At 32.3% G+C, this 15605-nt stretch overlaps 1 pseudogene; it reads left to right on the forward strand.

Moving 5' to 3' along the window:
- The first annotated feature begins 896 nt into the window (after window positions 1–896).
- On the forward strand, window positions 897–1015 carry LOC118610315 (annotated as a pseudogene).
- The last annotated feature ends 14590 nt before the right edge of the window (window positions 1016–15605 follow it).

A 15605-nucleotide genomic window follows, 5' to 3' on the forward strand; every position in this document is an offset into this window, starting at 1 on the left:
TATTTACTAGAATGTAATTTCTTAATTTAAGTTTGTCTTTAACCACTATTGTTTATTTATAAATATATTATTATTTAGTTGGAAGTAAATAGCTAAGAACAAACCATTTCCCTTTTTTCTGACAGTCATCAAACTAATATGTATCTCAATTTGTCCAGGTGCAGCTAGATGGCATCTAGAGATAAATATTTGCACCTGTAAGTAGAAGCATGAAAAGTATGTTGTATCCATCATTCAAATACTATGAGTGCTTTTGTTATCAGAGGTCGTTTTCCAGAATAGTCTATACCTCTTGCTAAAATTCACATCCAAAAAATTTTTATGTTCTGTCAATTTATGGGATAATCACATACCTAAGAAATTCAATGTGTTCTAACCCCATAGAAAATACTTTACTATTTTGTTAGGTCTTTTTATATCTAAAATATTGGTTGTTTTCAGTGAGCATTTTAGCCTTGATAACCCAGTCAATTATATACAAATGTCTTCTTTCCTCTGTTATAGTTTTGAAATGATGATGTTTATAAATGAACTTTTGATTTTCTATAGAAATATATTTTACTTCTTTGAGGTATATTATTATTTTAGTAAAATACCAGATTTGAATGGAAAATATTACATTTAGGATTTATCAATTAAATGTATAAATATTTTTTGTATACATACAAACTTTGTCAGGATTTAATATCAGAGATGAGCTTGTTAATTCATGAGGAATCCCAGGGTTTTTTTTTTTTAAATAATGTTTTTTATTTGTCAAAATTGTAATGATCTTTTTTTATAGTTTTTCTTTTTATTCTTTTAATTTAAAAAGTTAGATATTTATACAAAACCTAGGGTTTTTTCTTGTTTTTTTTTTTTTTTCTATTTTGAAATATCTTAAAAAGCATTGGATTGTCTATAGCCATGCTACCCTGAAAACACCTGATCTCATATGATCTTGGAAGCTAAGCAGGGTTGGGCCTGGTTAGTACTTGGATAAGAGACCACCTAGGAATACTAGGCACTGTAGGCTTTAAAAAAAAAAAGACATTGGATTGATTCAATGTTTTGATCAGAATTTCCTACAGTAGACTATGGGGATTCTGTTACCAGACCCAGCCAGGTGGAGTTATTCAGTAGTTGCCAGCCAAAAGTTGGGAGGAGTCATTTCCAAAGAAGCATCCCAAACAGAGGACTGGATTCCTCTTTAGTCAGGGAAATCATGCATAAACATTAAGGTGAGCATGGTTATCACATACATAGGTGAGGACATTCCTGTACATGCACAATTAGAAAACATGGCTATACATACATCATTTGTTCAAAAGCGGCAGAAAATCTCTACCTTGGGAGAATATTTTAGTATTTTAATGAGGATGTAATGAGACTAGTTCATGAAGAGGACAGTATAGAATCCTCCAGGCCACTTTGACCAGCTTCAAGCGGTTTGAGCTGGATCAGCCCCATGATTCTACAAATCATCCTGGACTATTCCTTGAAAAACAGTTCCGGCAATTGTCAATGTCAGAGATATCACAGGTATGGAAGAAAGTTGAGCTAATTAAGTCTTAGCCCTTAAACTCTTATCAAATTATAGGATACGGTTATGTTACCACTGGGGCCAATTGGAGTTTGGGAGTTCAGTGTCACCCCAATGGTAGGAGGGAGTGAGAGCGATAAAGGCAGCACATAAGTGTAGTTACCATTTTTCCTCAGTTCTTCCTCATTGACATAGTGAAGAATTCCAGGTCAGTGAGATTTAGAAAAGATTTATTAGAGTATATTTTAGAAAGACAGAGCATGGCCCCAGGAGGCACATGGTTTCAGCCATGAGACCTGCAACAGAGTGCTGTAATAACAACCACAACAACAATGAGAGGTCAAAAAAAGCTACAAAAAAAGAGCAAAAGGGGCGTAAAAGGACCCAGAAGTGGGAATGTCTGCATTATATCTGGGCTGTGATGGGTGTTTCCAAAGGCATTCCTAGGTGATCGGCAAGTCAGGTCATTTTGATTGTACCTTGGCTTGATATAACTTTTTGCCTGGTGCACACGTGTGTACCCAGAATTCTATTGCCATTGGGGTGTTCTTTGGGCAGTCTCTAAGGTGGCTCCCTATTCCTTTGTTCCCCCTTGTCACTCATGTCTGACTAGCCACCTAACAGTTACACAAACCATATAATATCCAGAGCGATCTGAATAGGGTTATAGGTTAATTTAAGCAAAATTATGAATTCTAAATAAATTTGTCTATGCTAGGCTACCTGCGAGGCTATCGGTTACAGTTCCTAGTGAATTGAGAACTTCTCCAGTATCTACCGTGGTTACTATTATATTCCAGTATTAAACTTTTCATAAATGATTAATTATAATTAGGTTTCAGTAATTCACTTAGTCATACAACATATATTTCTTATATGTCTAGTGTGCATCTGGCACCTTTCCACACACTTCAGTTACAACCATAAGGAACAATGACAAGATTTTCTTCACTCATGGAGCTTAGATTTTAGAGGGTGAGTCAGACAGTAAACAAACAAATCTATAATATTAGAAAGTGAAAGTGTTATAAAGAAAAGAGGGCAAAGGAGATAGAAAGTGACAAGGAGTGCTATTGTTTATTGGGGGTGTATTTGAAATCAGACCTGGAAAATATAAGAGAGAAGCCCTGACAATATTTGGGAAAAGAACCTCCAAGCAGAGGGAAGATAGTGAGCAAAGCTTGAGGCAAGAAAAATTCTGGTGTTAAGAGAAGAGCAAAGTGTGACTGAGTGTAGTGAACGAGGAGAACAATGCGCAATCATGTCAGAGCGAGGTTAGAGGGAGGAACAGGCTTGAATGTAAACCACAGTGGAGAGTTTAGATTTGATTTTGAGTTTGAGGGGAACTTATGAGATAATTTTCCACGGGGGAGTTAAAAGACCTAACTCAATTTTAAAAGCATCCCTTTTACAGGGACACATAAATGAAATAAAAGAGACAAACTTCATAAATATATTTTAATAAAGTATGTAGCCATTAAAATATACTTTATATTTACTTGTTTAATGAACTTTTATGTTTTAATAATCTTACTTTGAATAGTTTTATATTTTGAGAAATACAAAATAATATAATTTTTATACCCTGTACCAAGTATCCCCTGTTGTTAACATGGTATGGCACATTTATGATATTTAATGAGCTCATATTTATATATTATTAACTAGAGTACATATTTTATTCATATTTCATTAGTTTTTACCTAATCTTTTTTTAGTTTCCAGCATACCATTCAGATTACTACATCACATTAAGTTGTCATGTCTCCTTAGGTTCCTCATGGCTGTAGCAGTTTTTCAGACTTTCCTTGTTTTTAATGACTTTGACAGCTTTAAGGAATAGTAGTCAGGTGTTTTGCAGAATTCCATTGAATGGGATATGTTTGATGCTCTCCTCATGAATAGATTGGAGCTATGAGTTTTTGAAAGGAAGATCACAGAAGTGTTAATATCATCACATCACGTCAAGGGTACATGCTATCAACATAATTTATCACTAGTGACATTAACCTTGATTATCTATGCAATATGTCAGGGGGAGTATGACTTTCTCTAATCCATTATGTTTTTCAAGAATAGATTTAAAGGTGCATGTATCATGGATCCTGATATGTTTTGAAGAGGGTAGTAACATAGCCGAGATAGTCCTGCCTTGATTTCCTGACTTGCCTTGGGAGATTAAGGTTTATCTCAAAAGTATATGTTGAATATGAACTTTTGGATGAATATTGAGAATTTAAAGTAGAAAAGGCAGCCAAGGAGAAGTAAAAGTATAACCATTAACATTGAGGGCCAAATGAGGTTGTGGAATACACTTCCTCTTCCTTATGTGTTCTAGGTAGTCTTCATATGGATGAAAAACAGTATATTATGTTAGCCATAGGGCAGGAGTTTACTACATGGTTGTCTGCAATAAGTGTTACAACAAGTGAATTGAATTGCAGCATGACACCATTTAAATTATCCATCCATGCAATTTAGACTAAATATTAAGTGAGACCAAGAAGGATAGTCCATCTAAGAAAAAAAAGAGTGCATTCATTTTCAAAACAATTTTTTTAATAGATTAAGAGAATGAAAGAGCTGAAAAGATACAAGGTTATGGTGACAAACTAGAATATCAGAAGTTAAGATTTATAATATGAAAAAGTCATGACTAGGAAAAAGTCAGAACTGCCATAATGTAGGGAACTAAAATGAAGTGAAGACATGGAGTTCATAGGAATGTGAAGCTAGATTGTCGATTTGTTATTCATACTTATATTACATAAGCTGGAATGTCGGTAAGATCTTTCAGTGATTAGAGTAGAATGGCCCACCCAGATGTTCAAAGATTGAAGCATTGAGGAAAGGCAATTCCTGGCATATTGAGATGTTAGAAATATCAAAGCAAAAGGAGTTTTAATCTAAAGATGGTACAGTAATGAGTTACTAATGAATATCTAAGACTAAGCTGATCTTATGTGCACTGTGGAGTATGAGATATAAGAAAATAAAGACTCTCTTTTTTAATGAGCAGGTCCAGACAGGGTTTACTAACTAACTTGTGAGCCCAACACAAAATGAAAATATGGAGTCCCTTATTCAAAAAATATGGGAAAAGTTATATGAAAATGTACTAAAATACAAAGCTTTTGTTTTCTTCTGCAGTCTTCCTCTTGATTGGACATGGTGAGTTGTCTGTTTGTTTGTGTTTGCGATGTAATGTTCTAAGTAAAGAAACATTAAAAATTAAAATTATGAGCACACATTCTACTGTTCATCTTTACATTTTGCAGCCAATTTTAAATGCAAATATGAGAATTTAACTCATTTTCACAATCACTAAAATTAAGCAATTTGTATTTCATAGTTTGGGCAAGCTTATGTATTTTGTTCTACCACAGTAGTGGAAACACTGCACAAAACTAACTTCAGTCTTTTAATCTTATTCTTTGACAGGCACACAGACTATCAATGGTCTCTACCCTATGTTTACTAGTGACTAGGAAGGACTAAAAGAAAAAGAACAGTGGGTTGGTTTTCTTTCCCTTTCTTTCATGTCCTCATTTTCAGCATAAATGATTGGGTAATATACAGAAGTAACATGAATAGGAAAGTATATGGTAGAGTTCTTTGGTCATATGTGTCTTTGAATGCCATTGATGTCTTCAAGTGTTATTGTCTTGAATGCTGTTGGCTTCTTTCTGCATTCCAAGCTAGTTCTGCTTCTAATATAAGGTAAGACCTCTTGGTTCTCCCAGAACCATCAGTGCACCCGCTTATTCAATTGAGAACATACATGCTAATCTGTACTCTTTAATCTCACAGAACTCTCCTATAGCATAAGTCTATTGAACTTTGATGTTACTGGGGAATTATAAAGACTATACACAAATGGGTTGACAAGGGATAAAAAAGACACCCACTTTGCATGTATCTCCTCTACTTCATTGAACATCAAACTTTGCATTAAAAAAGTAAGTTCAGAAGTAACACTATTGAGTATTGTATTGGATTCTGTGTGACTGGTCAGGTCATATGCCATGAAGCAAGAGTTCTAATGATATGGTATACCTATGGGAAGGCCCAGTTTCAGGTAATATAAAGCTGTGGATTTAAAGCTCAAGGAAAATATTCCTTATATAGAATATAGAAAGAAGCCTGTCTTTCCTAGAACAAAATTTCCAAAGGACCTTATTAGAACATTTATGAGAGGAACAGTTGGAAGAAAAAAAAGTTAACATAGGGTTGTAGGGAAAGGGTTAAATAAATAAAGGGTCTAAATATTTGAGAATGAAGCAAAAGCGAATGAATACATGTCACTGGCCAAATTTCTAAATGAAATACTGATACTAAGTTCAGGAATATTGAAAAAACAATTAAGATTTGTTTGAGGAATGTCTTGGAAGTAAGACATTGAATGGAATCACCACAAGGGGACATGTCACACTTGTTCGGTTTCTATAATGGAAGATTCTCAGCATATATTTTAACATTCAGAGAATCTACTGTTATAGATTACAAAGAAGGCTTCTAGATCTAGATCTAGAACATAAGTCAACTGAAGTCTCATGACAAATTTCTTAAAACACACACACACACACACACACACACACACACACACACACACACACACACACAGTTTGGCTTGTCCTAAAACAGATCTGAAATGGCAGACTTCTTCAAAACTTTAATCTAACAGGCACTGGGGGTTTTACTCTTTGAAAGCATTATATCTACTCTGGCAGGTCTTAAAAAGAAAAGATGAGAATGACTGAATTCTGTTCAATTTTAAAGAGCAATCCAGACAACCTTCATATCAGAAGGAAGCTCAACATTTTCTAAGTTGCAATGATGTCCATAACACTTTGGGTATGAATACAATGATAATATCCTTGAATCTCCATGATTTCTCTGAATAAATAGGAATCAGTTTTTATTCTTATGCATTTATAGAACCATCAGCTATGTGTGAGGTGGATAGAGCTAAGTTTTTACTCATTGCTATTATATTACTTGGGTAAATTTTAGTAAATTTGTCTGGGCTAACATTTTCTACCAAAGCTTCCAGACTTCTCAAAGTATGTGATGGAAGAATCTGAAGAAATACATCAGATTGTTCATTTTTCCTTCTCTACAACCTAGTAGGTAAATCTAAATGTGTGTTTCTCACAGAAAGGGATAATATAATTCATTAATATTTCATTTGGTTGTTTTGAGGGTAATAAGTACATATTTATCTACTCGATATAGAGTTATAATCCTATAACCATAATAAATTCTAGTTAGTTAAGGTATGTTATACTTTATCTCTAGACATTTTAATATTAATTTTTTATGATTTGTGTCTAGCATTATTTTAAGAAAAAAACCTTGTTTTTTGTTTGTATATTTTGTTTGACTTTTTAAGAAAAACTTATGCATTATTGAAGAAAAGAATTTTGGAAAGTTGTATTCTGTGGTTATAAGGACAGCTCAAAATATGTGCTCAGAACTCAAAATATATGACTTCTAGAAAGAAAGCAACGTGTGGTATCTAAAAACAGAAAAGACAGAGAAATAGTGGGACGAATGGAAAAATATAAAAAGCATATGAGTCATATAAATCGACTGTATCACTTCTATTAAAGAAATTCCATGTATGTCTAAGGCAAATTAAAGGCAAAAATAAAAAAAGAAATGAGTGGAAATACAAAAAAATTCAAATTTAATTTTTAATTCAAATTAAAAATATAACATGATATAAAAGGAAAAATGTGAAAAAAATGTAGAAGTAAATCAGAAATAAAAACTCAGGGCTTGTTAAAGAATTTAGTAAAATATGAGAGAGTTATTATTTAAGCTTTTTCTCACTGACAAAAAGGAAGCCAAGGAAAACTAGGAAAAAGAAAAATGACCTACAAATAAGGTAATTGAAGGCAGTGCTAAGGATAGCAATAAATATATTAAGGACAGGATGAAAATCAACTGCTCTCAATTTTATGGGTATGAACACTCAATTCTGAAGATAGTTGGGATAGGACTACTACCACTACTAATACTACTAGCAGCTATGTTAGTTAGAATGCTGCAAGAAAGATGTTATTTGAGTAAATTTAGCATAAGCAATGGGACTTCATTGATCAGGGATGTTTCCACAGTTTACTGAGACAATCTAGAATCCAAGTTCCTTTTAGATTTAGGCTCTGCCATAATCAATGTGCAAATGATGATTTTCCCAATAAAAGGGAGCAGTGCCTGGCATCACGTCCTCACACAGCCATGTCCAAAGGTGGGGAATACAGGCTAAGATTTTGGTTCTTCTGCTATTTTCCCTTTTTATTAGAAGAATCAACATTCCTTAGATCTCCTAACAGAATCCCTTTATAATCTAGTGGCCAAGCTAGGTCATACGCACAATGCTAAGTGAATCTATAACAAAAATGGGATGGAAATCCATGAATGGCTATGAGCAATTTAAATTCATTCCCTGAGGTTTATTTAGCAAGGAGCTAAGGTAGGATAAAATGGGAATGGATGCTGTAACATATATATTTCTATTCCAGTAGTAAATGTTGATTGAAAGTTTTGTACTTATCAGGAATGCTATATACATTTTATCTTCTGATACTATTATATAGACCACACAGTTTTATCCCTATTTCATATATGAGCAAATAAAGCTGTAAGATCAAGTAACTTGCCTAAGAAAGCATTGTTAATAAAATGATGAAGGATTTGTACAAATTCTCCTTATAAATAGAACAAAAGTTATAAAATATAACTATATATTATAATGAAATATGAATTTATATTTTAAATAGTGTTATATAATAAATTAAATTTTTGAAGCTTAAAAAAAGATACACAGTTATAAATTATGATATAGAAAAAGAAGTTTAACTCATTCTGTGGATATTCCACTAACTATTATATTATCTCAAAGGCCAGCTCCTTCCTTGTTAGTATAGTGGTGAGTATCTCTGACTGTCAAAGGCCTCCCTGTCTACTGAGAAGTTGGGTACCAACATCCAAGGACCATCAGAGTGTGCATGTGCACGTGCACACTTGTGTATATCTTTTTAAGAGATATAATCTGATCTTGCCTATATAATAAGAAGAAAAATAGAAGAATGTTAATATTAAAAAAGCAGAAATGTATGTGATTGAATAAGGAGGTAGTTGAGACAGATGTCAAAGAGAGGTAATAGGTTTAAATTTCACCCTATATTCATTTTAGCCAGGTTACTGTTCATTTTTCAATTTGATTCTTTGCTTTATGGTCTATCAAATGGCTAAAGTTGAACCTCAAAATTGTTTATTAACATTTACTTTAGATTTTCTATTTTTTGACAAATGCTTACATAAAAATTCTCTTTTCTTTTTAAAGGAGCTGCTTTTTTTTTTGCTGGGTGGGGAGATGTTCTTCAATAAAATCTTATACGCATACATAGATAAAGCACCCACTAAAATTTCCATTAACTTTTAGAAAAATACTTGAATAATAAGAACATCTTTATTAAAAATATATTCTTTCCTAGAATTATTAATTGCATTTCTATCCTGGAAATTCTTATTAGAGCCTTCACTATGAGTTATAAGTGAAGCTTGGAGGAGTATTTACACAAAATATTCTGACAAATCCCACTTTATAGATGAGAAATTTAAATACTATAATATATATAAATATGCATATTAATATATATGTTCAGAAACATGTATTTGTGTATGTGTGTGTATATACCTATATATGTGTGTGTGTGTGTGTGTACAGATATAGATATAGATATAGATATAGATATAGATATAGATATAGATAGATAATCGGAAAGCCCTAATTATATAGAAACAAAATATTTTTGGAACAGCCCACAACTGAAATTGAATACATTGTTACAAAAATGTGGCAATGGTCATAAAGGATGAATTATATCATTGGACAATATATGACCAGAACAGATGCTAGTGCTTTTTGGAATTTGCTGGCTTGTGAAGATTTTTTTCACTCAAATAGAACTGACTCATATTGAATTCCATGAGCATTTGAACAAGTATTCTATATGAGTAGGAGTATAGGAAGTCTTTTTTAAATTACCTGAAATAAAGTTGCAGAAAAACAGCAAATGTGTTCTATGAGTATGATGAACTAAACAGTACAACGAAATCATAGACCAATCAGCTCCGGAGAGCATAAATCTTATTAAAAAAAAAAAAAAAAACTAAGCTGAAATATCGATATAATTATTTTCCATGGAGAATGAAAGGCTAAAATAGATAGCTTTTTAAAAAACAGTTTTGCACATTAGAACATGTGATACAATAAAAGTACTGCTTATAAATGAATAAGAACTTTAAAAATAATTTAAACCAATTGAAGAAGAGCTTACAAAATACAGTTCAATTTACAGGAATATCAGTAAACTACAAAATAACTTTTGGAGATGACATATAAAATATAGATTTATGTTTTGAGGAGTGTTGTTTCTCTCCATGCCTTGGTTTTTGCAAGCAGATAAGTGAATTGTATTTTTGTTCGTGTTATCATCTTTATTCATAAAAATTGCTTCTACAGAGATTCCTTAATGGCATTCATAATTGGAGTTCCTGAGGGCAACATCAGTTATTCTTTTGGTCCATGACACTTTTATTCTCAAAATAATCCTGACATATTTCTTTTGTAGCATTTGATTCCTCTATCTGATCATACACAAAAGCATTTATGGAAAGTAGAAACTCAAGAGAGACTTTACTAATAGCTAGAAAAAAAGCCAGCTTGTTTCAATAATTTTCTTTCTTAAACTATGATGAGCAAAGAAATTGGAATCATGTTAAATTTCACAACCTATTATTGCTTGTTCAATTACAATTATGAGAAAATATGTTACTGATTTCTTTTATATGTATATACATTTTATATTTATAACTTTCTGTTGAACAGTTACACATTTTGATCTTTTGAAACAAAAAATGGCAATCTACCTATGACCTGAGTTAGCATTAATGTTTAATGAGAATTTCTATAGAGGGGCTTCATAAAAATTATATATTAATTTTCTGTTACTAGGCTCAAGAAAATAGATTGTATGTTCTCAGGCAAAGAAAAAAAGAGTATTGCGGAGATAATAGTTATTCATTCAATGATGAATTATTACTGACATTCAGGAAATTTTATCCCAACTTTAATGTGGTTTCTGATCTGAATTTCAATAGAATCATCATCATCATCTTTCCTCTGATGTGCACATTCCTAATTCTGTTAACTATAAGAGAAAAGCTTCACTTCAGAATCTAAAGATTCAATTCCAGTATCCTATTGAACTTTCCGAGTGGAAAAGTGAACCTGAGTGTACAACTTGAGGTTTGTACAATATAAGTAAAGAAAAGCTCTAGGCCTGCCACTACTAATCTTTTAAATGTATAGATTTCTTACTTGGCAGCACAAACTCCTTTGGAATATTTTGGAATACTTTACTCTGCTTATAGAGTAATCTGCTGCTCAAATCACGGTGGGAGACATTGGTCCATGAAAGTGTTTGACTGCTGTAACAAAAATGATTGCCTGACTCTAATCTTCATATTAAAATTAAAATTAATTAAAGACCAATTACTTGGCAACTATTTATATTATGCCATCATGGTCATCCTTACTTTTATCATAATAATCTTTAATAATTTCTTGAACAACTTATATCTTTGAGGAATAAATGAGACCTTATTTATTTGTATATCTCCAGTACCTTGGACAGTGCTTGTGCATTGTAACACCATGGTACTTGTTGAAGCAATGAGTTCAATTTAACTGCTTGTGGACTTCAGGAAATCAACAAGACACAGCCATATAGGTAGAATGATGAGAAGTGGCCTCGGTCAAGTATTTTTATGTTTTTCTAACATTACTTTTTAAATGTCATTTTAAAAGTTAAACGTGGCCATAGAAATGATCTAGCAATTCAACCAGGTCATACTATAAACCAGGAAATGGATTTGAAATTATATCCTGTAATTTAAACCAAGACACTAAAAATACATTTTTAGCTTCTGTAATAAAAATACAAAATTGATAAACATGATGTCTCAAGCTGAGCTTGGCCAAACAGGTTTTTGCCTATGTGGGAATAGTTACGTTCACTACCAAACTGGCAAGCAAGTGATACAAGCATTGTAATAGATAATATCTACACAGCTCCTTGAATTCTTCATTGTTTTCCAAAGAAAGGACAGAAGCCAGATCAGAAGAACCAATAGACTGAGGCTTTTGACTCATACCATTAGAGTATAGAAAAAATATATCAGAGTTCAGGGTTTTTTTCCCACTACTGGAGCTACATACGGATTCTTATTTCCTATTTCTTACTATATGGTCATGCCTAAAAGTGGCCTGCCATGGCCTAAGATACAAGCTCCTCTTGATAATTCTAGAGACATCTACATCTTGGCCTAAAGCAAACCAACTGCTGGTTTCTTTCTTTTGGCTCTGAATGGTGTGTATCTGGATTACAAGAAATCTGTAGATTAGGAAGGAATTTCATCTGGAAAATTGATCTTTCACTTAAGTTACATTTGTGGAAGGATTAGGTTTCAAGGCCTAATAACCTTTGCCAATCCTGAGAAATTCACTAGAGTACTACTCTATCATTAGATGAGAGATGGTTATTGGAAGTTTTGAATATTTTTCATTCCTGTCCTCTTGGAACTTTTCAGAAATCTACGCTTTTTTAAATTTAAATGTAGAGAAGCCATAGTGATGGATATCTGTTTCTAATTGGCTTTTGTAAAATCTTAAGAAAAATAGTTACATTCAGATTCATTCATAAAGCAAACCAATAGGAAGGAAGAGAATGTACTTTTGAACTGAATTAAATCAAGGGTTGCCTTCAGGAACTGTGGATTGATTTTCCATACATTGCCTTTATTCTCTACCCATTAAAACATCTTCATTTCCAACATCTCCCCTTTACTTGGGGTCATCCTTCTCTATTGAATCCACTCAGCTCTTACTCTGACATTTCAAATACTCTGACCTCTAATTTCATATGTTGCCCAAGGCAGTGTATTATTAATATACATTGCTGTAATTCTGTATCCATCAGTTCTACCCACCGAAGAAACTTCAAATCTTATATTTTTCTCTTTTCAGTCAGGGTTATTGGATTTCCTTATGACAATGAAAACCAAAAAAAAAAGAGGCTCTTTAAAAAGGAGAGTTATGAGTTCTGTTAATAGTAATGATGAAGTAGAGAAACAGGCATGTTCAGTACTAGGAATTAGGAAAAAGTCAATTAGCTTTATAGATTAGCAAGTCTTTTACAATGAAATTGGAGCCATCATAATTTTTTAAAAAATAATATTTTATAATCACTACAGGCTAAATTTATACATAATCAGTGAGGAAGGATTGATACTATTAATATAAGATGAAAAATATGGTAAAATAAAAATTGAATCAGCAACAAAATAACAAAGAATAACAGGTTTAAACATGAAATAATGGAGTAAAATAATTTTTGGCATTTTTTATACTTGTATAAATCAAAAGTTCTTTAAATTATAAAATTATTTTTCCCCTAATTATTAATTGAAATGAATGATGCATTGCAAATAAAATTATATTTCCATTTTTAAAAACTAGGTTCTGTGCCTAGTTTTGCTACACAAAACATGTATTTATACATTCATTTGTTCACATAATAACAATTTGATGATCACTTAATATACATTACCCTACAAATTGTTTATAAATTTAAGCTTGTTTTTCATCTTTAAAAAGTAAAATTTTTTCTTTAGCAGTTGATATGATTACATGGCATAAGACATGATAACGACCATATTACCTGGTAAATAGTAATTTATTTATTCCATTTACTTAATTTTGATATAATTTATAGTCACTATTTAACTTACCGTTTTCCTTCCTTTTGCCAAGTATGTTATTCCTTATTCTTTCACTCCCTATTTGTTAATCAACCAGATAGAAAATTCCCAGGTGGTGCTGAGTGCATGCACTCATAGCCAGAAGCGAGAGGCTATTGATTTGAGAGTTGTTTTTGGATCAGTGTGAGTCTGGCATTTCTAAGGACTTTTTTCAGCTAACCCATCTTGGCTCACTGGGCAAAGTAAATTCCCAGGCCAGTAAGAGAGACCTACTGAGTAAAATAAATCACTTGAAATGGCACAAAGTCAAGAGTTCTTTTTCATTTTTTAGTCCCAAAATATGTTTATCTTCTTTCATCAAGCACGTATGCTGTGTTGGAACCATAGGTGACAGAGGCTTTTTAAAGGCTACAGCAGAAGAATAAACAACCACCTACTTATTTATGTGAGAATATAATGTCAAACAAAGGAGATAAAAACTATTAAAAAGGGGAAAAAAGTGGCATCATATTTAAGCCTAATGGTAACCTTTCTAATTTAATTCAAATTCCATCTCTACGCATTTAGGTAGGAATAATCATATACTCTCTCTGATTTTTTTCCCTTAAGATACATTCAATAATATGCTTTAGAATGATATGCATTTCTAAGCCATAATTTTCCTTGTACATAACTGGAGTATCTCCATTGCTTTAAATTAAAATTATTTCATATTTTTGTCTATTGTGAATGTAAGTGGAGAATAAATTCTTAGAGATGTGTTTATTTAAAAGTTTGCTTGCTTTTAACATGCTTATTGAGTCCTTTCTGAAATTTCACTGGCATGCAAAAAAATACATGTTTCTGAAATTGTAGAAAATCTTCATTAAAATAGTTAAGTATGGTTTACTTAAAGATTTGCTTCTGTCCTAGAAGATAAAGAATTATGTCAAAAACACTTATATTTAAGTTAATTCCTAGGACAGACATGTTTAGAAAGTAGGCTCATTAAAACTCTTTTAAACTGAATTAATTTACTATTTTAACTTAATGAGTAAATTTCCTTTGAATTCTATCCATTTTGTGTATAATTTGTAAAATTTGCCAGCCTTCCACACTGACCAAATGAATTAACAACTGTCTACATGATTGCTATTAGAGTAAAAAAGCTCAACATTTAGAAGCAGAAAATTCTCCTTCATGATAGCTCTGTGAAAGCCAGACCCCTGAACCTCAATTTTTTTCATCTGTGTAATTGCAGTAATGATATTTTCTTCATCCTTCATCAGTATTGTTATGGTTATTATCCTGAAGAGGATTTTGAGCCAATGGAATAAACTTTGACACAAAGCTAATGCTGTAAAATCCCCTTTCTACTTCTCTAGCAGTTCATCTTCTTAGCACAGGTATCATTTTTGAACCTCTTACTCATTATCACCGACCTCTTTTGGAACCTCTCCAGGCATCTACATGTCTCATAAATACTTTGGTAGAGAAGTGGACATAATACTATTCTGAAATAGAAAATTTTGACTCCTATCTAGGAAGATTATCTCAATGCAATATTCATAACATTGCCATCAATTAAAATAATTTTATATCATAATATCATAACCAAAAAATTGCATACTTTTGAAACAGTACTGTATGAAGCTTTATATAATTTTATTGTTCTGGTATAGTAGCATTTGTACACATATTTTCATTATGAGAACAATACCAAAATGCTATTTTTTCCCCTAAAGAAGAGGCTCACAACTATATAATTTAGGGAAGGCACATTATTGTCTTTTGAGAAAGTTTGTACAATAAGTAATAAACTCTGAGCGTAGTATTAAAAGCATCAATAAATGTCATTCTCGTGGTGACCAAAACATGGAATCACAAATAAGTATAATTGCAAGAATAGCCCCCACACTATCCAGTGGTCCAAGTGGGTAGATTGTGATATCTTCAATGAAATAGGAAGCATTTGAAGAGGACTGATTTTGGTATGAATAACATTAGGTTGAACCTAGATATATTGAGTGTGAGGTATGTTTATGGTATCAGAAAGGTGGTGTCAATTAGGTTGAAATAGTTGAAAGCATGGAGCTCAGCGACCTGGCCTGGACATTCGTATCGCCTGCAGTTACAGGGAGCCAGTTAAAGCCAGGCTTGTGAATGAAGCCTCCAAGAAAAAGAATATCAAGTGAGAAAATAAGGGGACCTGAAATTAAGTCTTTAGGAAGTTACAACATATGAAAGACAGACTTGAGAGAATGGGGTAACT

The sequence above is a fragment of the Rousettus aegyptiacus genome, unplaced genomic scaffold (genome assembly GCF_014176215.1).
Source record: "Rousettus aegyptiacus isolate mRouAeg1 unplaced genomic scaffold, mRouAeg1.p scaffold_m13_p_12, whole genome shotgun sequence".
Classification (NCBI taxonomy): domain Eukaryota; kingdom Metazoa; phylum Chordata; class Mammalia; order Chiroptera; family Pteropodidae; genus Rousettus; species Rousettus aegyptiacus.